At 43.2% G+C, this 25,581-nt stretch overlaps 1 protein-coding gene across 4 annotated transcripts in view; it reads left to right on the top strand.

Annotated features, from left to right (window-relative positions):
* disp1 (dispatched homolog 1) overlaps positions 1 to 25,581 on the top strand; it is a 121,601-nt gene that overhangs the window by 4,649 nt on the left and 91,371 nt on the right. For all 4 annotated transcript variants that reach the window (XM_082504341.1, XM_082504336.1, XM_082504340.1 and 1 more), the window contains exon 2: positions 579 to 646. The gene's annotated coding sequence lies outside the window, so the exon portion shown is untranslated. The remainder of the gene's footprint in view (positions 1 to 578; positions 647 to 25,581) is intronic.

The raw sequence follows: 25,581 nt of genomic DNA, 5'->3' as shown, positions 1-25,581 counted from the left end.
CAGCCGTGTTAACCACTGTTCCACCCACTGAAAGAGCTCATGTCAGCCAACATTATGACAAATGTCCTCGCTGGTGGATAATTGGATTGGCAGTCATGTGCACAGCTAGTATGAAGGTTATGAGAGCTGTCTTTGAAAATGGACACTAGTGATGTGGACTCTTGTTATCTCAGATCAGACAAGTGGAATATTTCATTTATTTTGTGATGTTTGTGCACCAACACAGCAGTCATATGTGATTCAGTGGGTTTAAGTAATGCATTAAGAGTTTAGCAGTTGCAGCCTTGTATAATGCATGTTTGCCTTGAGAAACGCTTGGCTTGCCTTTGCAGGATGCTTTGGCCCATTTGCTCTTTACAGCCCTGTTCAGTCAGTTTTGCAGCATTTTTGCAGACAGTGGATGAACTAATTGGCTATTACCGAGGCCCAGCTTGTAGATTATTATTAATCTACAATAACTTATTTGAACTGTGAGTCGTGCAAAGTTACTCTACGGGAATGTGGTTTCTTTGAAGTAAAGAGTTGTGGATGCTCTGTACTCTTCTTTTAATCAGGTTGTCATTGTTTCTCTCCGTTAGGTGAGCTCGTCTCTTTGTGATCAGGAAAGCAAAGGAAACACACAGAGTGCTCATCCTGAGAGGTTACAGTAAGTACCTACACATACCACTGAACAGTCTAATATTCAAAGAACACACACACGGGCTCTAATTTTAAGGATTCACACATCACGTGACTAACTTGCCTGTATTTGAATTGTCGTCTTGCATGGTGGAGAAAATGCCACTAGGGGTCACTCTTCAGCTTGTTATTCCTCTGTAAGGTTTGTGTGTGATGTCCTGCTGAGATTGAAGGCTGTAAACAACACTTTCTTTGGTTTTGTGTTTGTTGTGTTTCTGTGACGCTTACAGAAGATATCTGGATTTGAAGTGGGCGGAGCTTATGGATCAGTTCTGTTGGATTTTACAGCTTTCTCTTCTTTTTGCCATTTAAAAAGTCACAGAAGAGTTTTCCAAGTTTTTCCTGCTCCAAAATCTTGCTTCTAGGTGAACACTCTTATCCTTTCTTTCTGAGCGTTTTCCACTTTCCTCCTTCCCTGTCAGCCATCAGCATCTCCGTCTGCTTCTTATATCCCCCCGTCTTTCCTTAATGTCTCTGAATCCCTCCATCCTGGCCTCCCACCCTTAAGAGCAACTGGTCAGGACAGCTGGCTGTAACAGCTGCTCGCTATCTCACTTTTTCCCCGTAGCTTTTCTGTGCCAACCTTTATGTCTTTGTGCTATCTTTGTGTCACCGTATCAGCATATTATTTTTTGTCCATGTTGGAAACATTTGCCTCTGTTGTCTCGTGTGGTCTTGATCTTTATGTGGCAATCAATAGACTACTTCCTCTTTTGTCTTTTGCCAGTATCAGTTAACAGAATAGCCGTGTTCTGCGTCAGCATATGTAATGTTATCAGTGTTCCTTTGTTTTCCTTTTCTCTGTTCACTGCCCTTACCTTCTGCACACAACGCCGGCGTTCATCTTCATTGCCTCAGAATGAATCCCATGTGTCATCTCACAGGCTGGACTGAATTATCTTTTGTCCGTCTGCTGATGATGTGCTGGAATTTTTCCAGGCATTTAGTTAAGGGGAGAAATGGGAAAGAGAGGTAATGCACAAACAGGCGAAAGAATAAATGGTAGAGCTGCATTAATCCATAGATGGGGGGGAAAAAATGTAATCCCAAGTAAGAAGACTGTCTTTACAAAGAGCACTGAAGCCTTTGTGTTCCTTGTAAACTGCTTTATTTCCTTTAGAGCAGGCGTGGGCAATTCATTTCCCCAAGGGCCGCACGAGAAACTAGGACTGATGTAGAGGGACGCTCCGATAAACTGATCTTGGACAAAAACCCCTGAAATGAGACGCATTTTAATCAGCTGCTAAATTACATTTGTGTAAACTGGCTGTCCTGTCAGCCTGTGGCAGCAGGAACAGGCTTCAGCACAACACGACCCCCGAATGTTATAAGCAGAAAAAGGACGGCGTGCACGGACGGCCACCGCTATAGCTAACCCTGTGCATGTCTGTGTAGAGGGAAACATGGATACGAGATGGATAAGGGAAGACAGGTGGTTGGAGGTGGGTTCATCTCTGTATCATGACATTATACAGATAATGTGGCCGAGGTTAAACCTGCTCGGCCTTGCCTTTTACTTGCCTTGGACTGAAGCTGCAGCTGATTGAGCCGTCAAATGTGCTGATGACAAACGCGTGACCTTTAGCGTCGTTGCTGATGTGCAGTTGTTGGCACTGTAATTTATCTTGCCTTGCTGTGGGCCGTATCCTCTGCTTTTCCTCCTTGGCGTGGCACAGGGGTTAATCGGGCTGGGAGCCGGATGCCACCGAAGGCATGACTGCACACTTGCTGCCAATAATTCAAAAGCAAGGCGCTGGCTTCTTTGATGTTGAGCTGAATGATGGAGACGCTAGTGGATCTCAAGGAACCATGTGGCACCAGCGCGCCTGATCTCTCATCTGGCCTTGTAGAGACTTCAGATTACTGCACAGTGTGGATTTGTGTGTCCTGGTGCTGACAGGCAGGCTGGTTTGATCCACTGAAGATGTCCAACAGACAGAGTGGTTGTTCTGTTTCTCAGGAGGAAAAGCCTTCTGCTATCTTGGCTGTCAAAGACATGGATCTGGATTTATCTCAGATCAGTATTTTGCTTTCACTGAGGATGAAATCCAAGCCAAAGATCAGACGGACGGTTCTGCACGATTCACTAGTGGGCTTTGTTTTGGCTACACAGGGGCAGCATGAACTATATTTGAGGACGTTCCTGGAAAACCAGCAACAAAGCCTTAAATACTTAAACTGTGGACCCATTCTAAACCCCACCCACCCAAAAAATAACCTCCAACACCCCCCACTGCAAAGTTCTGCATTACTGGAAACGGGAACGTTTCTGTCATTTAATTGTTTAACCTCTGATGCACGCTTTCACATTTCCCAAAGCCATCCAGTGGGCGGCATTGTCTTTGGTCCCTGGGCCTTATGTTTGACACCCTTGATTCTGTGTCATGTTAGTAGGCATTACATCGTTGGTCCAATATTCACGCTGTTTTGGTCTCTAACAACAGTGAAATATCTAAACTGTGTTCAGGAGGTTGGTTTGGTCTGCTTGGTGCTAAGCAGCCACATCTTGCATGTGAACAGGTGTACCTAACAAAATGGCCTGTGAGTGTGTACGATGCACACATTATAGTGCTGTAAAGGTTCAGCTACAAATTCTTCTTAGGTTAAACACTAAAGTCACCTTCGTACACGCTAATGCTGACACGCTGTAATACTTTATTACCTTTGAATTTTTATGTCAACACAATTTTACGAAATCTGAAACCTGCAAACGATTTATCGTTTACATCGATCTTATAATGTCTGCTGCAGTAAAATTGGATTTCACAAGACATGAGATGTCGGCATGAAATTTAAACAGACTGCATCTGTTCTGTTTAAATTCTGTCCTCTGGTTAAACCGAGGACGGACGTGCCCGAGCTTTTAATGGAGATGCCAAAAGCAGTGAATGATGAAAGCTGTTGCGACGTCCGTGTTTTCAAAGGGTTCGTCACCTTGTGTCGTTTGTCTTGAGACGCAGAAGATGGAGAGTGCTGTAGGAAAACGTCTGTGTGGCGTCTGATCGGGTGATTTTGTTTTGTCTCGTACTGTCTGGATAAATGACTTTTTCTTTAAACAGCACCCGTCTGATGGCTGCTGCTGCAATGATCTGCCCGCTTCCTCCATGCTCGCTCACGCATTCTTTGTTATTCAGTAATTCAGCGTGCAGGCTGCAGCTGCCTAACCATCCGCTTTCATCTCCTCAGGACATGAATGACTCGGGTTAGGGTTGGAATCTACTTGTACGGGATATTTTAATTTGCACATCATAAAAAAGTGGAAATCCAGAAGGATTGGTGTAGGTCTATTTCTTCCCCCTCTCTGGTTGGCTGGGCTGGATAAGATGGCACATTGCTACAGCTGTAACATAGCGCCGTTTTTCCTGCCTCAGAACGGGCCTTTGTAATTCTATTGGTCCACATGAAGTTAAGGTTAAAGTCTGCGCAGTTTCCTGTTGTTTCTGCTCATTTGATAACGTGTATTTTAATGCTTGAGTGAATGACAGCCCACTTTTAGAAGTTAGTTAATATTCATTTAGCAGCAGTGAATGAAAGTTTTCTTTTTCCTGTTAGGGTTACTCGCGCCTCAGCAGATGCTATCACTGCCTCTCCCACCATCCATCACGTCAGCTCCTGTCTGCGTGTCTTTATGGAGCTCGTAATTGAAAGCAGGCTGCCTGATGGTCCCTTTTCTTTCTCGTTCCCGGGCTTTAGATTAAAGCGATCGATAGCGCCTAGTGCGCCTCGAAAAGCATATGTGAAATATTACAGGCTCTGGCCACTGCACTCAGCTTTAAGCTATTTGACCCGGAGAAAGCCCTGTGTGGAAAGAAGCGCTCTTCAAAAAGAGAAAAGAGTCTTGTCTCAGTCTTGTGCATCAGCCCAGAGCATCGCCGTATCACTGCCAGCAGCACAGCTGTCACTGTTTTTATATTTGACATACTGACGGATGGCGACAGGAACAGGTGCTGCACATTTGCGCCACTACTTTATTTGACCCGTTTAAGTGCAGGAAAAAAAGTCTGACTGCAGTGGACAGAGTGCATCACTGCAGTGGACGGCAGTCTGTCTTCTTCTTTTTAAACTGAGGTTTGCTACAAACAGGAAGGGGCACCGACAAGACGGATGAAGTCATGTGGTTCACGTGGAGTGAGCCCCCTCCCCATACACAGATCACATGGGAATGTCTTTGAGCATCAGCCTTTTCCATCCTGCTCACATTCGTCAGTAAGGTCTGTGTTGAGTTTTCAGGAATATCAACCCCACATGGACATTTGTACAGTATATTGTAGCACTACTCCATAGTCACATGGGCTCACATGGGCAAGTACCTCTAAATAATTCAATAAAGTTTTATTTATACAGCGCCAAATCACAATAAGGTAAGGTAGACCCTACAATATTACATACAGAGAAAAGATTACAACATTTGTTCAAGAACAAAAGTATCTTCTTGAAAATGGGTCACTTTTCCCTGAGCTCTTTCAGCTCTTCGTCATGTCGTTTTAAGCAGTTAGCTGGCAGAGAAGAGAGAGTTCTCTTCCAAGATGTATATCACGTTTAAACTGGTGAAATCTGAGGCCATGTTTGAACATGACTAGCTCAAAGCCCATTAAAGATAAAAGCCTGAGGTTCTCACTGGCCGTTCTTACTATCATCATGGATTAGGATCTGGGATTTGGGACAGATGCATTAAAAATGTCTGATAATTGGCCAGTTAAAATATAGAGGAAAAAAAGCCCCATATTTGAGCACACATTAATAAAAGAATTTTTTTTTTTCAAAAGACAGCTTGTGGTCATTTCTCAATGTTGTGTACTTATATTTAACAATCCTGTGAAATAAAGCATGTTGGATTCTTTGTAACATGAAATTTGTGCTCACAAAAAGTGTAGTGCAAAAACAGAAACATTAGTATTCACTCATCCACATAGAACAAAATTCTAGTGTTTTCAAGTGGTGATAACTCAGAGAGGTTCTCTGACATGGTCCAGAGATTGTTGTCATAATTTTAGCTTTTATGTCAAATATTTTTAAGATGTTTTAGTGTTTTTTTTTTTGTTTTTTTTTTTTTTTTAAGTTTTATCCAGTTTAGAACTTTTTTGTTTTTGCACGTTGAAATCTGAGTGTCTCATTATGCAAGGTCGGCCATTTATATGGATACCCCGTAATAACATGGGAATGGTTGGTGATATTAAAGTCCTGTTTGTGGCACATTAGTATATGTGAGGGGGCAAACTCCTCCAGATGGGCGGTGACCATGGTGGCCATTTAGAATTCGGCCATCTTGGATACAACTTTTGTTTTTCAATAGGAAGAGGGTCATGTGACACATCAAACTTATTGGTAATGTCACAAGAAAAACAATGGTGTGCTTGGTTTCAACGTAAATTTATTCTGTCACGAGTTATTTACAAGTTTCTCTTTGTTCACAGCCATTGACATGTCGAAGAGGTTAACATGTGAGGAGCGAAATTGTGTTGATATCTGGTGAACGCAGTAACCGGGTCATTGCAGCAGATTTCAATGCAAGACACCCTACGAGACCACCCATCTCCCATGCTACAGTTAGCAAACTGCTTGCTAAGTTTGGTGAAACTGGTTCAGTGTTGGATTTGCCAAAATGTGGACGCAAGAAAACTGTCAGTAATGAAGAAACATCAGGTCCCAAAGTCAAACGAACACTGAGAGTTAAAAACGGTCTAAATTCTTTAATCTTTAATTAAATAATCAGTGTTGCTGCTTTATCTTGTGTAACAATTAAGTTTAACATCCAGGCATCCATGAAAACAGAAGTTATTAAATTTAACAGAGTTAGAAGTTAGCAAGAAGTTAGCTCGCTAGTTTCCACCTAAACATTTCATACCATGTTCTGACTGAGAGATTTCTGAAACTAATTCAAACGTACAGCTCTGCTGTCACTTCCGACATAAATAAAGACAGAAAACTAAACAGCAGTGGCGTTTGTAGGGTTACTGAAGTTGGACTACCTGGTATATAATGATGTGCTACGTGATTGCTAGCGACACAGCTATGTTAGCATAACATTAGCACAGTGAAGCTGGAGGATGAACGTCAACTTTTTTTTCCACTTGATAAAAGTTAACGTGAGGGATTCTGGTGGTCAGGGACAAATGCAATCGCATGGCAGGATGCTGTACACGGACCAAACCTCAGTCAGGAGAACAACTGAGATTATTCATCCACAATACGAGGTTAGTCATTAATATACTGCAACAACATGGGAACAGAGCAGCTGCCAGAGAATTCAACATTAAGTTACAACATTAATTCAACAATGTTAGGGAAGTGGAGGAAGCGCAGTTTTTGGCTTTCCCCATATTTCAACAGTGCTTCATCTCTTTGCTATGACTGTCGGCATATTTTGCAGATGATAATGGTTTTAGCCGCTGCGATGCTTTCGACCAAAACAGGCGCAGCTTGATGACATCATCAACATGCGCTAGTGATGTGACGTTCTGTATCGAGGCTTCGAAGCGTGTGTCGAGTAATGGAGAGGGCGTTTCCGCGAAGCGCGTATCGAGGCTTGCTTCATTTATGGGAGGAGCTGAAAATGATGATGTCCGAAGCCTCGCTGCCCGGCTGTACCACGTGACTGGTTCAGGAAGCGGTTCGAACTTTGCCGCAAATAATCATTTTCCATACTGCCAGCATAACTATACACAGTATACTGCCATCACTACAATATAGATGTTTTACACACTCCTTTTGTTGTTGACATTTACAGGCTGTGTGCAAAATGCCACACTCTTCAAATTCATGCCAACTAATATTTTTACGTCCAGTAGGTGTCCTGCTAGAGCAAATGAAGCTTCAAGAAGCTTCGCGTTGGGGTGAACCAATTGGATGAAAAGCTTCAGTGCTTCATGAGGCTTCATCTGCCCATCACTAACATGCGCTATCGCGATAGAGCAGTATAGTCAAAATCTCTATCGTTGGCCAAATTTATATCGCTTCTATCGTATATTCTTTATATCGCCCACCCCTACAACCATTCCCATTTTATTACGGTGTATCCATATAAATGGCCCACCCTGTAGATAAAAGCCTGAGTCTTATCATCAATGTTCCCTCTAAGCTGCGCGCGTGCGCAATTGCGCACTGCTGGCACATCTCTGCGCACAGAAAATCTGCTTTGTGCACAAAAAAAATCTAACCTGAATTGAAATTAAAATTAAAACTTTAACAATTCTGTTTTGCAGTGTTAGTCAGTGAGTGACTGGCTGCTGGGATTGTGTGGGATTAGAACGATGCCACCTTATCCCACAGTCCAGCCAATATGCGATTCACATTCGTATATATGCAGCTAATCAATGTCGTTGACAGGCTATGACAGCGTCCTTATGTGCCGACACCGGTGTTTTAGCGAGCAAAGCGGCTGATGTGGAGTGAAGCCAGTTAATGACAACGTGCACAACCATTGGAGATGTGAGCAGGACAGACGGAACAACTGACGGACAAAGTGTGGACTTTATACCAGTTTGTAAATTGTGTTGATCGGCCACGTAAAACCAGAGTTATGATAAAAATATCTGCAATGTTTGGTTTTCTTCCTGAATACTGTTGTTGTTTATATTTATTGCGGGAAGAAACGGTAAAAACGGCGTTTTATAAGAAAAGCACTCTCCGCCTGTGAGCAAAAACAACACCAAACCCCCCCCCAGCCTTTCCTATTGGTGGAAAAATGTACCATGTGGACCAATCAAAAAATGATAAGGCAACATGGCATTTAGTTGTTTAGGGAGGGGGAATTTTTAGGAGTGATGGCGTGTTTTGAGGTGTGAGAGATTTTCTACGTTTAGCACAAATATTGTGTAGTTAGTGTGTAGTTAGTGTGTAGTGTAGTCAGAACAATGAGGTGTGTGTCAGAACAATGAGGCGCCTGCTGAATGTCACAGGTGTTACAGCAGTGACACATCTGCTGCTGTCAGGCCTGCAGGTATCAGGCTGTTGTTCTCCTTCATCTCATAGTGGACAGAAATTATTTTTGGAGTGACACAAATAATCTGTGTGGCATCAGATTTGATGCAGAACAGCTGATTGTTCTGTAAATAGTTTGAAATGTTTATTTAAAAAACACCGTGGCTGCATTTTTAGGTAAACAGCTGCAAAAAACTTTGTTGTTTGCAAAACTCGTTACTTTATTTTAATTATATAGTTACTTTTTTGAAGAAGTAACTATATAATTAACTGCCCAGCATTGGTCATTATATGCTGTATTTTGCAGACAGAGTTACAGACTCTCTCCCAGATCACAGACTCAGACTCAGAATACAAGTCAGAGCTTTATAAAAAAAATGAAGTTGTGTTTTCAAAATTGGAGTTGAAGTTATTTTTCCTTCCAATAGTGTTAACATGCTACAGGTCATGGACAAGATTTTGTTTGATTTTCATTGTAAGTGGGCTAAATCAGTTAATTAAAAGTCGTCTAACATAAATGTAAATGCTGTGATTTGATTATTTTAATAAACATGTAACTTGGATGGATTCAATGCTGGCGTGACCACAGTGCACACGTCTGATGTTGCTCACAGTGGTCCAAGGGACGCTCAGGGAGTTTGTGTGTTCGCTCAGACACATGAAACATTAGAAAGAACATTGCTCATCATCGTTATGAATCAGCAGCTGTAATTTGGGACAGATGCATTAAAAAAAACCCTCAAACACAAAATATTGTAAAAATGTGATGATTTGAACCAGAAAGGCCAGGTTGGCATTTTATTTTCTGATACAAGGCCAGTGTTCCCAGAATTAGGAACGCACACCGGGAATCATTCTTTTATTTATAAGGCAAAGTCAGGTTTTACCAAAACCTCATGAATATGAAATAAAGTGGAACAAAGTGCATTCAACAACGACTTTACTGTCCATCTCCTTAACAAGGTGTTAAATGTCAGGAGGACCACGATAAACATGTATTTCAGGCTGTGAGAGGAGGAAGAAAGAAGCTACTGCAGCCCCTTACTTGGAAGCAAAACAAGACCAGTGCAAATAAAAGCAGCATTTATTTTTTCTCTTTGTTTATCCTGGGCCTGTTTAATGTATCGTATCACTAATAAATACCAACAGTTATTGTGTCTTTACACATGAAGGAATGATTCCCAGTCACTTCCCCACAGTCAGGGATAATTAATCTGAAACTGGTGTGAGATCCGCACTGCCCGATACCTACAGACACTGTATTGGATCAGAAATGGAAAAAGCTGGACTGGGTCATCCCTGTTTGTTTAAGTTTGCAGTTAAGCGAGAAGCTGTTTGAAAAGCTGCAGGTGAGAAATTCCAACCTCTGAGCTTCTGCTGTTAGCTTTGCAGCTAGCAGCTAGTCTGGTGCTACTGATGCTCAGTAAACACAAACTGAAATGAGCAGGTTGGCACTGATACCCGGTCCAGCTTTCTAAATCAGAATCAGGTGGATCCCTCACTGGGACTTTAAACAGACACTTTTTATTTGAGTTTATCAAAACTCTTTCAAAAAATCTTTCGCAGGTTACACATTCTTGTCTAACCAGTCGTGGCAGATGGCCCCGCCCCGCCCTGAGCCTGGTTCTGCTGGAGGTTTCTTCCTGTTAAAAGGGAGTTTTTCCTTCCCACTGTCCCTAAGCGCTTGCTTATACAGAGTCATCCGATTGTTGGGTCTTTACCTTGCAATATAAAGCGCCTTGAGGCGACTGTTGTTGTGATTTGGTGCTGTATGAAGAGAATAGAATTCAATTAATACCTTACAGGGGGTACTGAGTCATCTCGTGTTTTCCTGATGACGTTAAACCACATATGTTGTTTGTGAGTATTTTCATTCTTTTACTGGACCCATTCTTAATCTGTTGCCATTCTTTGGCCTGCACAAAGTCATTTCTCTTACCTCACCTCATCAGTCTTTCATTTTGTGAGTGTGCATGTAAGAGAGAGATGTTTCTTCACTACATCTTTCCTTGGTTGCGTAGCTCATCAGACAAATCCCCACAGACAGGACCTCGGTTCCCCCACAGAGAGAGGCCTCATTAGGATTTGTTGCACAAACTGGAGAACGTTGACGGCTGAGGGAGCAACCAGGCCTCCTCTCCCGGGGACACGTGTTCCTTGCCGTGGCCTGACCCTGGAGTTCTGGGCCTTGTCGAATCATATTTGGCTCATACGCCTCCCAGTGTTGGGCTTAGTTACCTCTGAACTGGTTTCACTGGGGCCTGAATGGTAAACTGAGTTGAAAGTGGTACTAAATGGACAGGTTGTAGAGAAAACACAGCGTCACGCTCATGTTTCTCTCATGAGGCCTTTTGTTGCGTATCTCGCAGCCTGTGCTCTTACTCATCAGGAGTCAGGTGGTCTGTGCTAGGCTAACATCAGAACATGTTGAGGAGAGGATCATGGTGTTTGAAGAGGGGAGGTCTTTCCTGCCTGTTGCAGATTCCAAGAACGGGCCTCAGAAGCTTTACGTGCTTCGTCTTTGTCTTCTGATCGCGTTCAGACTTTTTACCTGGTTTCAGACCTTACCCCATCTTCTGTTTCGATGGAACAGCCATGTCCATATCACACTGGAGCTTTTCATTGAGGTCAAGGTCAGGATTCCAATTGGAATACTTTTTATTTATTCGGTTTCGATGTTTCATATTTATGCTGAGTAATAAACTTTTTACATTAAAATAGATGATGCAAAAGTCTCTCTCACTTCAGGTATGTGTATATGTTTTTTGTTTCTACAAATGATAATTAAATATCGCTATGCTGTATCGATTATTTATGTATTTCCCCCACACCTGATATTGGGTCACTGCATCTTTCATCCTTTCCAGTGCTTCAGCTCCATGCTCTGACATCCTAACCATTCTTTGTCCATTCAGTCATTATTACCTGACATATTTCCTTGATTACTAATAGCTGCCATCGGCTGCCAGTGTTTTAGATTGAAGGTGACCTACGTCCCGATGACAGAATGGTGTCTGATTACAGAAGCCAGCCAATGTCCAAATGTCTCAAAAGGGCTAAAGTAATTCCATTACTCGGCCGATCCACTGCAGTCCTTATAATAGACGTTTCTTTACTCAGCCGTCTCCACATCATTCATGTTTGGCGATTAACATGAATGAAATGTTTATTTAAATCACTCCTATCTGAATACTAAGAACCAGGATTGACCTCCCCAGACGTCCTCCATAATGAGATGGTGACATGCAAACCTTTCTTTGTGTCCCACTGCCAAGACTCTAAAAGCCTTGAATTTTGTTGCTGTGGGTTTTGCGGTTAGGGATATGTCTCACAGTCGATAAGAACTTAACTCCAGAGTTAAGCTGATAAAAGGTTAGCACACAGTTGCCCCTCACACATTATGCCACCTTATGAACTCCCTGTAAGCCCAAGGACAGCACAAGGCCACATTCCTCCAATGCTCGACTTAATCATTACTAACAGGTGACTGTGCCATGATCAGTAGATACAGTTCACCTCCCAACTAACCGCAGAGATAGCCACTGCAGGTGGAAAACAGTGTGCGACTAATCCATCAGCCGTTCTGTGTGAACAGCTTTGTTTCCCGATATGCAAAGAAGGACTTGTTTAAAAAATCGGGATGTGAGGGGTGTGGCTTGTACCATTACAACTCGCACTTCGATGTTTTCCCAAACTGCAAAACTCAAATTGTCATTTTTGTCAGTTCCCAGCTGACCACCTTTATGAAACCTTTGTCATTACTCAACCTCGTCACACAGTATCGACTTTATTTGACTGAATCTTTGGCTGGACCCTATAGAGACCCATAATGGAGACTTGTTGTGCCCTGAGGCCAAGCTGAGAAGCAGCGCAAGTGGAAAACTGGACTTAATGATCACAGACGGAGAACTTATTCAGATCCTGACGGACAAACACTTTCCTCATCTGGCTTTTTTGTCACTGGCTTACATTGTGGATTGTGCTGTTGCCCTGATGGCTGTTTCACGGCACTGCTTTAGCTGGAAAACTGTTGGCCGTCATGATGTGCTATAAAGAAACTGGCACCACAAGCTTCCTGCACCACTTCTCCAGAAATGATCATTCTCAGGGGTGAACTTTACCATTAATGCCCCCAAGATGTTCAGAATAGCACAACTGCTTAGCTTAGCAGTTCCCATTTCAGGCTGGTTTTATATTTAAAAAATAAATAAAGAAAAAAAACCTCATGCTAACTAGCCTACCATTTTTGGTAGCCCGCGCCCGACAGGTGCTACTCCAATTTAAAACAAATAAATAAATAAATAAATTTTAAACCTACTGTGTAGTTTGCTCCAGAGAGACTGACTTATACTCTGTGTACCACTTGGACGTGTTTTGGTCAGTGGACACTAATTATTCAAAGAGAAAATGAAGCTGTTCACCCAAGGCCTCAGACAAACAAACCTAAACACCAATGACTGTAGAAAACATAGACAGCCTAACAGCGCTGCAAAAAGTCTCTATCGCCCCCTGGTGTCTGCCTGCAGTACATGCCATAAACCCAGATGGGACTGGGGTCACACGACCAACGGGTGTGTGGGCGGGACTGTGACGTCCCCACTCAAGTCCCGCAGACTCTGAATGCAAAAGTGCAACACAGCAACTCCCACAAATGGGAAATTTTGGCTTCATTGTTGTACCGTGGGAGGAAGTGCAGCCAGGCCGTCCATCTGTGATGCTAAAGACCAGTCGGGGACTTCAGGGAGACATTTTTTGCCCTAACTAGTTGGAAAGTGGTTGCTGGTTGTCACTGACTGAATCCTGTTGTGATTACTTTGTTCACTCGCAGTTGCAGAGAAGATGCCAAGATCTTCAAAGTAAAAGTTGTGTCTTCAGGTTTTTATACAGCAGACATACAGAGTCTGTACAGTTACTTTGCTTGTTAAAAATATTTTTCGGACTCGCACTGATTGTGCTGGAGGAACTTGCACAATTTACTTTTTTGCACACCAAGTTTGATTTTTCTGTTTGGGTTTTTTTTTTTTGGATCCAAATAAATGGATGCTGACCAATCATCAGCCATTTGTCTTTAGTGACCGCTGATTACAAGCAGGTCACTGACCGGTCTCTAGGCCTGTGAGACTGAGGTCTAATTTAATTTCACTGGTCTCACATCAGCTCAGTTTGACAGTGATTATGCTTTCAATTTACGGTAGTGCGAGCTTCTTCTTTAGCTAATCTCAGTCTGAGTCTATGACAGGACATTATGTCACCATAATTTCCCAACAGCTGACCTCAGTTTGTGGTAAAGCTGAAATGTATCATAAACATGCAACGATGAGGTGGTGGTGTAGAAAGGGTGCACCGATCAGATATCGGTCCCTTTTATTTTCTCTTTGTCGTGTTTTATATCGTCCCAGAGTTCCATCTGCTTTCTTGCCACAGAACAACTGAGAGAGACTTCATTAGTGACACAGACCAGAGAGGGTTTCTGATGGTGGGAAGGTGCTCCCAGGCAGCGAGAAAGGCCTGGGCCCGAGCTTCTAGCCCTGGAGGGTCTGTTGTAGGGATCAGATCACAGAAACGGGTGGAAGGGTGGAGAAATTGATGGAGGAAGGCTACAGCAGAGGGTGAGCTCCATCCATTACTTTTGTTTGACATGACAAAGACATTAGCTTAGCTTCGCTTCATCCATAAACTTGAATAAAAGGCTGTGTGCAGAGCTCCCGCCCAGCAGGCTGGGTTAACCTGACGCCCTCCTTCTCTTTGTATCTCAGTGCCTCTCTCCTTCATATATCCATCTGTGCATTTCCTTCTCACCCACGCTCTTTCTTGCTTGTTTCTGAACGCACTCCCGTTTTCTGCTCTTTGTTAGCTGTTAGGGCTAGCTTTAGATAGCGACAGTCATTGCAGATTTTCATTGTTTAAAACCAAAAATCAGAGTTGAATTGTGTTGAACTTAAAGCAAACACAGGCGTAAAACATTATGTTTTGCTTATGCAGCCCACTACTGAAGACTCAGATATTTGTCTTTCTCAGCCAGAGAGTTTCCCGTCTTCCATGTGGATGAAAGCTGACGAAAAGCATGTTTATTGCGCTGCATGCCGAGCTGTTATATAGACACACCTGCATGCAAACAATCACATATTGTGCATACGGTATATGCATACACACAGGCATGGATGTACATACAGTATGCACACCATACATGTCAGCTTAACTGAACTGCAGGAACATTTCGCTTGCATTTCCTCGTTCCTTGGCAACCTATTGGCAGCTTCTGTGTTTCACTAAGTGTTAACTAGTGTTTCACTAAGGCTCATCGTCCTGTGGATGCAGTGAAGCTCTGAGTGGTTCAGCGTTCTCCTGGTCAGCTTCAGGCTGGCAGCTGTGGAAGCTGAAGGTTTACTAATGCCGCTCACTCGAGTGTTGGCAGCTCTTAAGCCCCCACGACTTGGACTCTGTGGTTTGCACTGCATGATTTGTATTGGGTGGCTGTAGGATGTAAGAGCCTTGTATCTTTTTCTCATAGTTTCCACTTCTTCTTCTGTCCTTTTAGAGTAAGGCACTTTTGGTTACTTTTTGTTAGGAGGGAGTTTTTCCTCCCCACTGTCACCATGGATACAGCTGAATGATGCTGAGGACTGCCAGTAATTAGCAGTGACTTGGATTCTGAACCTTTGAGGATTGTTTATGTTTCGGAAATCGATGACAGATGCTGCTGTTCTCAGACAGATAAAAATAAATAAACAAACAACTAATTTTCTTGGGTGGCCAATGGCCATTAAATACACACGGGCAGCCTGCCCAGGTAATGTTTATTTGTGGGAAAGACTTTGCCTGTTTCAGTTGTTCTGTGAGCTCTTTTTCTACCACGGTAATAAGTGTTATTATCCCTGCATCCAAACCTAATGTCTTGGCTCCAGCAAACACTCAGAATAAAGTAACATGTAGTTAGCTGAAAGATTATCACAACACTGATTTTAATCTGCTGTCAGATTTTATGTTATGTTGAATTAATGTGCTTTGTGTGCTCCTTGGACAGGTGATCTGAGGTACAGTGTGTCCTGCAGATTTGAATGGCAGGCTTCAAGTTCATTTAGGTTAAATGTTTAATAGAGTTGGGAACTAAAATGCAGAGTTGTTTTTTTTAAATAACTGTACTCCAGCTGTTACTGTAATGTCTCCACCCAGAGTGGGAGCAGTGACAGAAACGGCATGTTTTATGGTAGCGCTTAACACCTTTTCTTTACCCCAGGGTATTCAGTATTTAGCAGTGTGTGTATTTTTTTCACTGCTGTTGCTGGTTTGCACTGCATTATCTATAAATATCACTTGGCAGTCCAACAGTAGGTCCATTACCGTGTTTTCTGTCGGTGCTACGTTGGAGTTGTTTTTCATTGAGATCTTTGTTCTCGTGCCAGTTACTTGGTCTTCCCATTTCCCCCCAAACAAATTCCCTTTACTGGAAACATAAAATATGTAATTTCCTGCAAACTTAGCAGACATAAATGTTTGCACCAGAACATATCTTTAATAAAAGCAACATATGTTGGATTACCCTTTTTATTGTCCTGTGGGAAGATGGGGTCGCTTGATATGGAAGCAAAAGAAATGACCCTGTAAATATGGATCGATTTTTTTCAGATCTTCCTTTTTAGTTAATTAAATCATTCCTTTCCATAGAAAAGGGACCAGTCTGTTTTTTGCTGTCTTCTTTAGAAGCCAAAGCCTTTCTGCAACATGTGGCTTACAGCCAGAGAGCTGCCTGTGTGAATGCATCAGAGTCCCTGCATGCACAGATGGATGCACACATCTCTGGTCAGGATGTCAAAGCTTTACGTCGCCCTGCAGAGCTGTAGGCCCGAGTACCCCTGTCACCAAGCGCAGTCTCACTCAATTCATCGGATGTCCTCTGCTGTCAAGAGCATTCAACTGCATTGTGTATGTGTGTGTGAGACAATACATGATTGTCTAGCTGTCCTTGTAGTTTTTGAACACACTTACAGGTATGCCTTTTTCTAAGTTTGACTTGCAGGGTTGAAGCTTGTTTTTTTTGGGGGTTTTTTGTGTCCCGTTTGGATCTTTAGCATCAGAATTGTTGTCTTAAGGCCAAGAAAGATGCCAAGCGGATTTATTTTACCAAGTGGATCATCATGGCCTTGCCATATTGGTCCATTTGATTGACCTTTATTATAATTATGAATTTATTTTATTTTCAGTTGCTACAAACGGGACAGACATGACTGGGGGATAGGACAGGGAGAAAGAATGAAAGAAAGAGAGGGAGAGAAAGAAAACCAGAGGGGAGAAGAGACGGTGAGAAGGGGGGGAAGAAAGAAAAAACAAACAAACAAAAAAAACAAAACACCTGGGTCACCTGTATGGAGAAAAAAAACAGAAGAGAAAGCAAACAACAAAGAGCAACATAATAAAAAAAACGGCACCATCACAATAAACTAGCTAGCAGTAGATATCAGTAGATACTAAATAATAAACGATATTGTGCAGCACGCAGGATAGACAGCGCACAATGTGCTTTGAGGCAGCAGCCAAGAAAGCTGTAGTCCGCGTCTGTGAATACCCGTGTGTACACCTGTGTGCACACCTGTGTGGATCAGCATGCTTGCATTCCAAAGGTTTCTCCATGTAATGATCTGCTAGAGGGTGTGGGGGGGCCACAGCCCCATCCTCCAGGGCATGAAGCAGGTATGGAGGAGATCAAAACTCCAGACATCCAGAGGCCCCCAGAACACAAGAGACCAAGGAAGACCAACAGAGGGGCAGCCGCGCCACTGTCCCAGAAAGAGCTGAGGAGAGTCCCAGATGAGGGCTCACTCAGCAGCCGCGGAGCAGAAGCCAGGGGGAGTTGCAGTGACGCGCCCGTGAGCTCCGCCGGCAGCCAGCCGTGCCTGAGTGACCGAGCCCCAGGCCGAGAGGCCGGGGGCACCCCACCTCCGAAGTGGCCCGAGCGAGCCCCAGGCTCCAGGCCCCGACAAGCAGCCACCAAGGAGTGAGCCGGTGTGTACCTGGACGCCCACCCCCGGACACAAAGAACCACCAACGCACCGATGTCTGAGGGAGTCCGCCACTGGCAGGGGAAGTGGTGGTAGGGGGAGATAGGCCTCCAAACCTTGGAGGGCCTGAGATGTCCCCAGAGAGGTGGCGCCTGACACCCAACCTGACATATAGACACAGACATACAGGCACACACAGATACAAACATCCATTCCCACCCTCATGCTCTCATATGCACTTACTCCACACTCAACCAACGTGGAGACAGACATAAAGAGACGCTGTACACACGATCACACTCCCCAAGCGTACTCTACAAACCGGGTCTAGGTACCCTTGCCCCTGGAGGGGGGAACTGCACCCAGACCCAGGTGGTGTTACCCTTTTCCCTGCGGTGAGGGGAGGCAGACCGCCCGACTCCGCAGCAGCAGGGAGGCCCCACACTCCAGACCGCAGTCGGACGGCCAACTCCTCCTCCTAGCCCCCCCGCTCCAGCAGGTCGCAGAGAACGGGGGTGAGAGAAGACTCCAAACCTCCCTCCACCCGCTCATTGTAGTGTTGATGTATGTGTGTTCTAAGGTGCAATTAAAACCCAGGAGGGCATGGAGCTACCTGCCAGAGAGCAGCAGGTAAGTGCATGGTCCCTCCTGCTAGCCCTCAATGTCTACGTGTATTTAAAATTGAGAGGTGGGCAACGACGCCAGGGGTGAGGTGTACCCCCTGATGGTAATTTGGACTCCGTGTATCATGCCCACCCCCAAGGTTGAAGCTTGTTAACGTCGATCTGGTCTTTTGTTCATTTGTATTGTTTTTAGATCGGCGACAAACCTGCACGACTACTTTCTGAGTGCATGAGCAGCACGCAAGTGTTTCTGAAAGATCACAGAGGTCAAGGATTAGATTAAGTCATGGGCCATATAGAACATGTTAAAGTGTAGAGTTAGTGGAGGTGAATATCAGGTAATGTTTTTTTTAACTCCTCCCCCTTTGTGAGTGTGGACGCTTCATCTCTTTGCTCTCTAAATGCTTTGCTTCTTTTATTGATTTTTACCGATTTTTATGCTGATTTTTTCCCTTTTTTCCATATGAGCTTACCTGCGATAGCTTCTGGACACTTATAGATCATTAGGACTAGAGTGTTCTTAACAGAAACAGCAACATTTTTATAGTTACCTTATCCTCAGCGCTCCGTGTGTCTGTGGCCTAGACACAGCTGAAGCCTGATTACAGCGTCTGGGCACCGAGCAGCCTCGATAGCCTAGAAAGGTGCTAACCGCTAGGCTAACTAGCAACAAGATGCCTTCCCTCTCCACAGATGACTACCACAGCCTCCTGCAGAAGATTGCAGCACTGGAGACAAAAATTCATCGCTTAGAAGTAAACGTGGAGGTAAATGGACTGTGTGGAAATGAAACAACCTTGCCTTTGATTCAAAACAATGGCGATGAGCAAGCTAGCACACAGCTAAGGAGCACAGATAACATGACCAAGAAAGTAGACTTTGTGCACTATTATAAATCCTCAAGCGATAATCCCCCCTTGGACTGTCTTGGTGCAAAACCAAGACATAAATCATGTCTCCTGGAAGGGGGAGGACGTATCACAGGCAGGGCACAGCGAGCTGAAATCTCTGAAACCGACTGGCCTTCACTTCCTACGAGACAGAGAAGCTCTTCTACCCCTGTATACCATCCATCTAAAAGTAGCGAAGTAAGGCCTGAAAATCCACGGGGAAAGCTAAAGGCTAGGCCTGAAACGCTGATTGTGGGTGACTCTGCTGTAAAGGATGTACAAAGCATGTGCGGTAAGAACACTAAAGTCCTCTGCTTTCCTAACGATATGGTCAACATCCTGAAGGAGAGAATTCCTCAAATTGCAGATGAATATCCAACTGTGACAAACATTGTCCTGCATACAGGGTCAAAAGATGTGTCCAAACAACAGTCGGAGGTTCTGAAACGGGACTTTACTGGATTATTAAACACTGTAAACTCTCTGAATGCAGCTGTATTCATCAGTGGACCTGTACCGCCGGTCAGAGGAGGAGACGAGAGATTCAGCAGGTTGTTTACACTGAATAAATGGCTTATATCAGCATGTGCTGACCACTCAGTGCATTTTATCAACAACTTTAATATTTTTTGGGAACGCAGGCATCTGTTTAAAGCAAATGGATTTAATTTTAACAAGTCAGGGGTGAAACTGTTCACCTCCAACTTGTTTTATTCCATACGTCATCCATCTGTGCTTGGTGCCAAGGCTGAGATAAACGAGGAGTTATCTCATAAAGAGGAACAAACAGAACTCCAAGAACAGACAAAGCCCAGCAGAAACCTTGAAGAGGAGCTCCATTTGCCCCCACCCGGGAAGAGCCTCAGAAAGGAGAGACATCCATGGCATCTGAGGAAGAGCCTCAGAAAGGAGAGACATCTGAGGCAAGAAGAGGGGTCCCTATTTGCCTCCAACTCTCTCAACAACACCAACGACCAGGACCAGGATCTTCCCCAGTCCCCCAAACCCCTGACAGGCAATCACCCCCATCACCCTCCTCCCCCTCCCTTTCTCCCTCCTCCCCACACCTGAAATTCACTGAAGAGATGATGGAGCGGGTCAATGCTGGGCTCAGATCTACCCCCCGGCCCAATCCCTCTTTGTCCCCCATAAACCCCCCACCAGAGCGGCCAAAGGTTCGCCACCGAGCCCCACCCTCAACAGAGCAATCGAAGTCACATTGCCCAGCCTCGCCCCCCTTAGTTCCTCCTTACCACCTTCATGCTTTGTCTCCACAGTCTGATGTGTGATGTGTGGAGGGTCCGGGCTGCGAGGATTATGGCAGTGGTGACTTTTCCCAGGAGAAGCTGGGACCCTGTTTACTAGAAGGTTTTAAAATTTCTGTACTTTTAGGTGACAGGAGACATGTGGCCTGGTCAAAACACAGAGAGGTGCACTCTAAAAGATCTTTAAACATAGTAAACATACCTTGTGTGCCACAGACTGCTCCCAAACACGAGGGGACAAGTAATACCTCTAAAACACTTAAGTTGGCTTTATTAAACGTTACATCTTTAGCTGGGAAAACATTTTTAATTAATGATTTAATCACTGAGCACAGCCTTGATTTTATGTTTTTAACTGAAACTTGGTTGGACCAAAGTAACAGTGGAGCTGTTCTCATCGAGACGACCCCTCCTAACTACAGTTTTATCAGTGAGGTCAGGGCGAGCAGGAGAGGAGGAGGGGTTGCTGTCTTATTTAATGAATCATTTCAATGTAAGCAGCTATCTCCTGGAAGTTTTCAGTCTTTTGAATATGTGGCTTTACAGCTGAAGGCCCCATCCAAAGTTGTGTTTCTTAATGTTTACAGGCCTCCCAAATACTGCACAGACTTTTTTAATGACCTCAGTGAACTGCTGTCTGTGATCTGTGTTGATTTTGACTGTGTAATTATTGTTGGGGATTTTAACATCCATGTGGACAACCCTCAGGACAAAGGGACTAAAGACCTGAGTAACACTCTGGGCAACTTTGGGCTGACTCAGCATGTAACAGAGGCCACACATAATAGAGGACACACTCTTGACCTACTGATCTCCAAAGGCCTGAGCATTTCAAACATTACTGTGTCTGATGTGGGCTTATCTGATCATTACTGTGTTTTCTTTGAAAGTAAAATCTCAGCCCACACAAATATATCAACAGCAGTGATCACAAAACGGTGTATAACTGAACACAGTAGTGAGATCTTTAACCAGGTCTTCCCATTAACACCTGACCTGTCCAGAGGGTCAGTCAATGAGCTCGTCAATAGCTTCAATGCTAACATGTTAAATGTAATGGACACTATTGCTCCCATTAAGGTGAAGGTTATCTCTGGAAGGAAAAAGTCTCCATGGAGAAACTCCACACTGGTGAAAAATGAAAAAAGAGAGTGTAGGAAAGCTGAGCGCAGATGGAGAAAAACAAACCTCCAGGTTCATTATGACATTTATAAAGAGAAACTTCACAATTATAATTTACAACTGAGGAATGCAAGGAGGTCCTACTTCTCTGACATCATCACTAAAAACAGCCATAATGCTCGGGTCTTATTTTCTACAGTTGACAGGCTAACAAACCCTCCTGTGTCAGTGGCAGCTGAACTTCATTCGACCATGGCCTGCAATGACTTTGCCAAATTCTTCACAGACAAAATCCAAAAGATTAGACAAGCAATTGGTACATCAACAGCAGATCCAGGATATGTACTGTGTCCACCAAAAAACTGTTTAAACACCATGAAACAGTTTGACCCTATTAACAGCAAAGACCTGGAGGACATCTTAGGTCAACTGAACTCCTCCTCCTGCTGTTTAGATGTCCTGCCAACAAGTTTTTTCAAAAAGGTCTCAAAGACTTTAGAGTCAGACCTGTTACAGATCGTCAACTTTTCTTTAATATCAGGTGTGTTTCCAGAATCACTAAAAACTGCTGTAATCAAACCTATACTGAAAAAGGACAATCTTGACAAGACACAAATGAAAAACTACAGGCCGATCTCAAATCTCCCATTTTTAAGTAAGATCATTGAAAAAGCAGTTTCCCAACAGCTCAATTACTTCTTAAACAGAATAATTGCTACGATGCCTTCCAGTCAGGTTTTAGACAGAACCACAGCACTGAAACCGCTCTGACCAAAGTGTTTAATGACATATGTCTGAATACAGACAGTGGAAAAATGTCAGTCCTAGTTTTACTGGATCTCAGTGCAGCATTTGATACAGTTGACCACAACATATTACTCAAACGACTGGAGAACTGGACAGGTCTTTCAGGAACTGTACTAAACTGGTTCAAAACATACTTAGAAAACAGGAAATACTTTGTATCAATAGGTAACTTCACATCTGAGCAGACAAGTATCACATGTGGAGTTCCCCAAGGTTCCATCTTGGGACCCCTTCTGTTTAACATTTACATGCTCCCACTGGCACAGATTATAAACAACAACAAAATAAACTACCACAGCTATGCAGATGACACACAAATATATATCACAATGTCACCAGGAGCCCGAGGCCCTGTACAGGCTCTTGGTAAATGCATTGAGGAAATTAATGACTGGTTGTGCCACAATTTTCTCCAGCTAAACAAAAACAAAACTGAGGTAATAGTCTTTGGCGCCAAAGAAAAACGATTACAGGTCACCAGAGAACTTCAATCTATACATCTAAAAACCACAAACCAGGCGAGAAATTTGGGTGTAGTGATGGATGCAGACCTAAACTTAGAAAAACACATTAAGACAATAACAAAATCAGCTTACTATCACCTCAAGAATATATCAAGGATAAAAGATCTGATGTCTCAACAGGACCTGGAAAAACTAGTCCATGCATTCATCTTTAGTAGGCTTGATTACTGTAACAGCATCTTTACAGGTCTACCTAAAAAAATCAGTCAGACAACTACAGCTCATTCAGAACTCTGCTGCTCGAGTCCTCACTAAGACCAAAAAAGTGGACCACATCAGTCCAGCTCTGAGGTCTTTACACTGGCTGCCTGTCCGTCAGAGGATAGACTTTAAAGTTCTGATGCTGGTCTATAAAGCTCTGAATGGTTTAGGACCAAAATACATCAATGACCTCCTGACCCAGTATGAACCTTCCAGATCCCTCAGGTCATCTGGATCCGGTCTTTTATCAGTTCCCAGAGTCAGAACCAGACACGGAGAAGCTGCATTCAGCTTTTATGCTCCTTATATCTGGAACAAACTCCCAGAAAGCCTCAGATCAGCTGAAACACTCAGTTTATTTAAATCCAGGTTGAAGACTCACCTGTTCTCAGCTGCATTTGAATAAAGCACCAAATCCACACTTTTAAGCTTAAATTTCAAAACTTACACTAACTACTGATCTTATCTATTTCTGATTTTATCTGTTTTGATTTTATATACTGGTTTGTTTGTTTTGTTTGTTTGTTAAGTGGGTTAGAGCTCTGGGTAGCTCCACCTGGGTCTAGACTGGGTCTAGAGAGTATTTTAAATTCAGGGAATTTAAAATAGAAAGTAGCTCGTCCACAGAAGGACTGGTAGCTCCCCTTACGATAAGGGTTCAGATCGCGCGAACAGGTGTGAAATGTGTGTGTTTAGTTAGTTAGTTTGTTTGCTTGTTTTAATCAATTTTAAATCATGCTTTTTATTTGTTTTTGTTTCTAATGTCTCTGTAAAGCACTTTGAATCACCTTGTTGTTGAATTGTGCTATACAAATAAATTTGCCTTGCCTTGCCTAATGTAGCGCAGTGCACACACATGCCACCAGTGGGCAGTATTGAGTCTTCAACAAGGAGCTGAGCTCCTTGTGAAAAAAGCTACTGCGAGTAAGAAACTACGTTTTAAGTTTTGAAAGAGGGTAACATTATTAACTAGGATTCAGTTCAGCTCACTGACATGTCAACGGCTGTTACAGCAGCTATTGTTTACAGGTCATCCAGCAATTTTGTGTGGAAGAAGACAGCGGTATCCCTAGCCCTTAATGTCCTAAATGTTGAAGAAAATGCTCAGTGTGGCTAACATTAGCACCGTAATGTGGTTTAGCCAGTTTATACTACGATTATTCCCTTTTTATCAGTTCATCTATAGGCTCATTCATTTTTGCTGAATGTCAGAAAACTGGTGTAATGTTTCAGAATCTGAAACCTAAAGATACTTTGTTTCTAATGTAATAAAAGCAAAAAGATTGCAACTTTAGATAGTCCAAAAATATAATGAATGATATTCTTTTCAGTATTAAATCTGACCATTTTATCACTCTGTTACTCTATTGTCTCAGCTTTAGTTTGACTAGCTTTAATTTACTCACCGAAGGACTCAAAAACAACACATTTCGGTACGCTGTATACTGTGTATATTGTTAACCTTGAATCTTGCTCTGCTGCTGTACTGCTCTGGAGTTGAATTTTCACAGAAGCATCTTTTCCACTTGTTACTGAACCGCTTCATATTCTGTGAGCAATATCTGGTGTTGTCCTTTTTCTGCTTAGTTAGTGCTGTTTTGTGTGTTTTTGGAAAACTACCACTCAGAATTTTATTAATCGTGAAGTGGTGCAGCACGTGGACAGGAAGGGCCCATCAAATTTGGATGCATCTGGATTACTTTCTCTAAAACTGCTGAGTACGCATCGGCCTTGGCAGTGTCGGCACTTTGAGTTTCCTTCTAGTTACGCCTGCATTTGCTGTCATATTGCCACTGATTGACAATAAATATGATAGATGTGCTATTACTCGAGACCTTAAATGCATTTTGTAAAAGACCCTTATAGGAGCCATGCACCCAAATGGCCAAAAAGTGATCTGCTTTGCTTTCCGTGTTGCCTGGATGCACTAAAACTCCCACTTTAAAAAACTGTGATGAAGACACAGTGACGTGTTGCACAGACTGTTCTGCCATATCTCTGTCTCCTCATATATACACAGATCTAGAGCAGGGCGATATGACCAAAAATATTTATCACGATATACATTCGAAAATTTGCGATAACGATATAACTGACGATATAATTGACACGAGACAAAATACTTTACAACTCCTCAACTTTATTCGTGGAAAAAAACCCAACAATGTATTTTCACTTAAACAAGCAGCTGTTTTTTGCATTAAAGTTATATAAAATGTAACAGTGCAAACTCCTCGCTGACAGTTTAACCAAAAGGCGTTTCCAGTGGAAACTGGCCGACATGTCCTCAGCATAACCATGTATAACATCCACAAAACTTAAAAAGAGGTCATACACACACAATACGGTAACATTATGTTGAAGCACAGTACGTATCACTCCGCGAGGCTCCGCCTACAATACCCGTAATGCTCCGACAATCCATCAAGCAGTGCGGCTTCGTAGCTTAGCAAAGTCGTACTGAAACATTTGACAGATTTTCGAGCACCGTGTACATAAAATCGTTTCCCGAAACACAACCAGAGTTCATACATAAGGCACACGGGGTTATAAGG

The sequence above is a fragment of the Aulonocara stuartgranti genome, assembly GCF_965226115.1.
Source record: "Aulonocara stuartgranti genome assembly, chromosome: 15".
In the NCBI taxonomy this organism is placed as follows: Eukaryota; Metazoa; Chordata; class Actinopteri; order Cichliformes; family Cichlidae; genus Aulonocara; species Aulonocara stuartgranti.
Note: the sequence above shows the minus strand (reverse complement) of the source record. Positions and strands in the feature narration are given on the sequence as shown.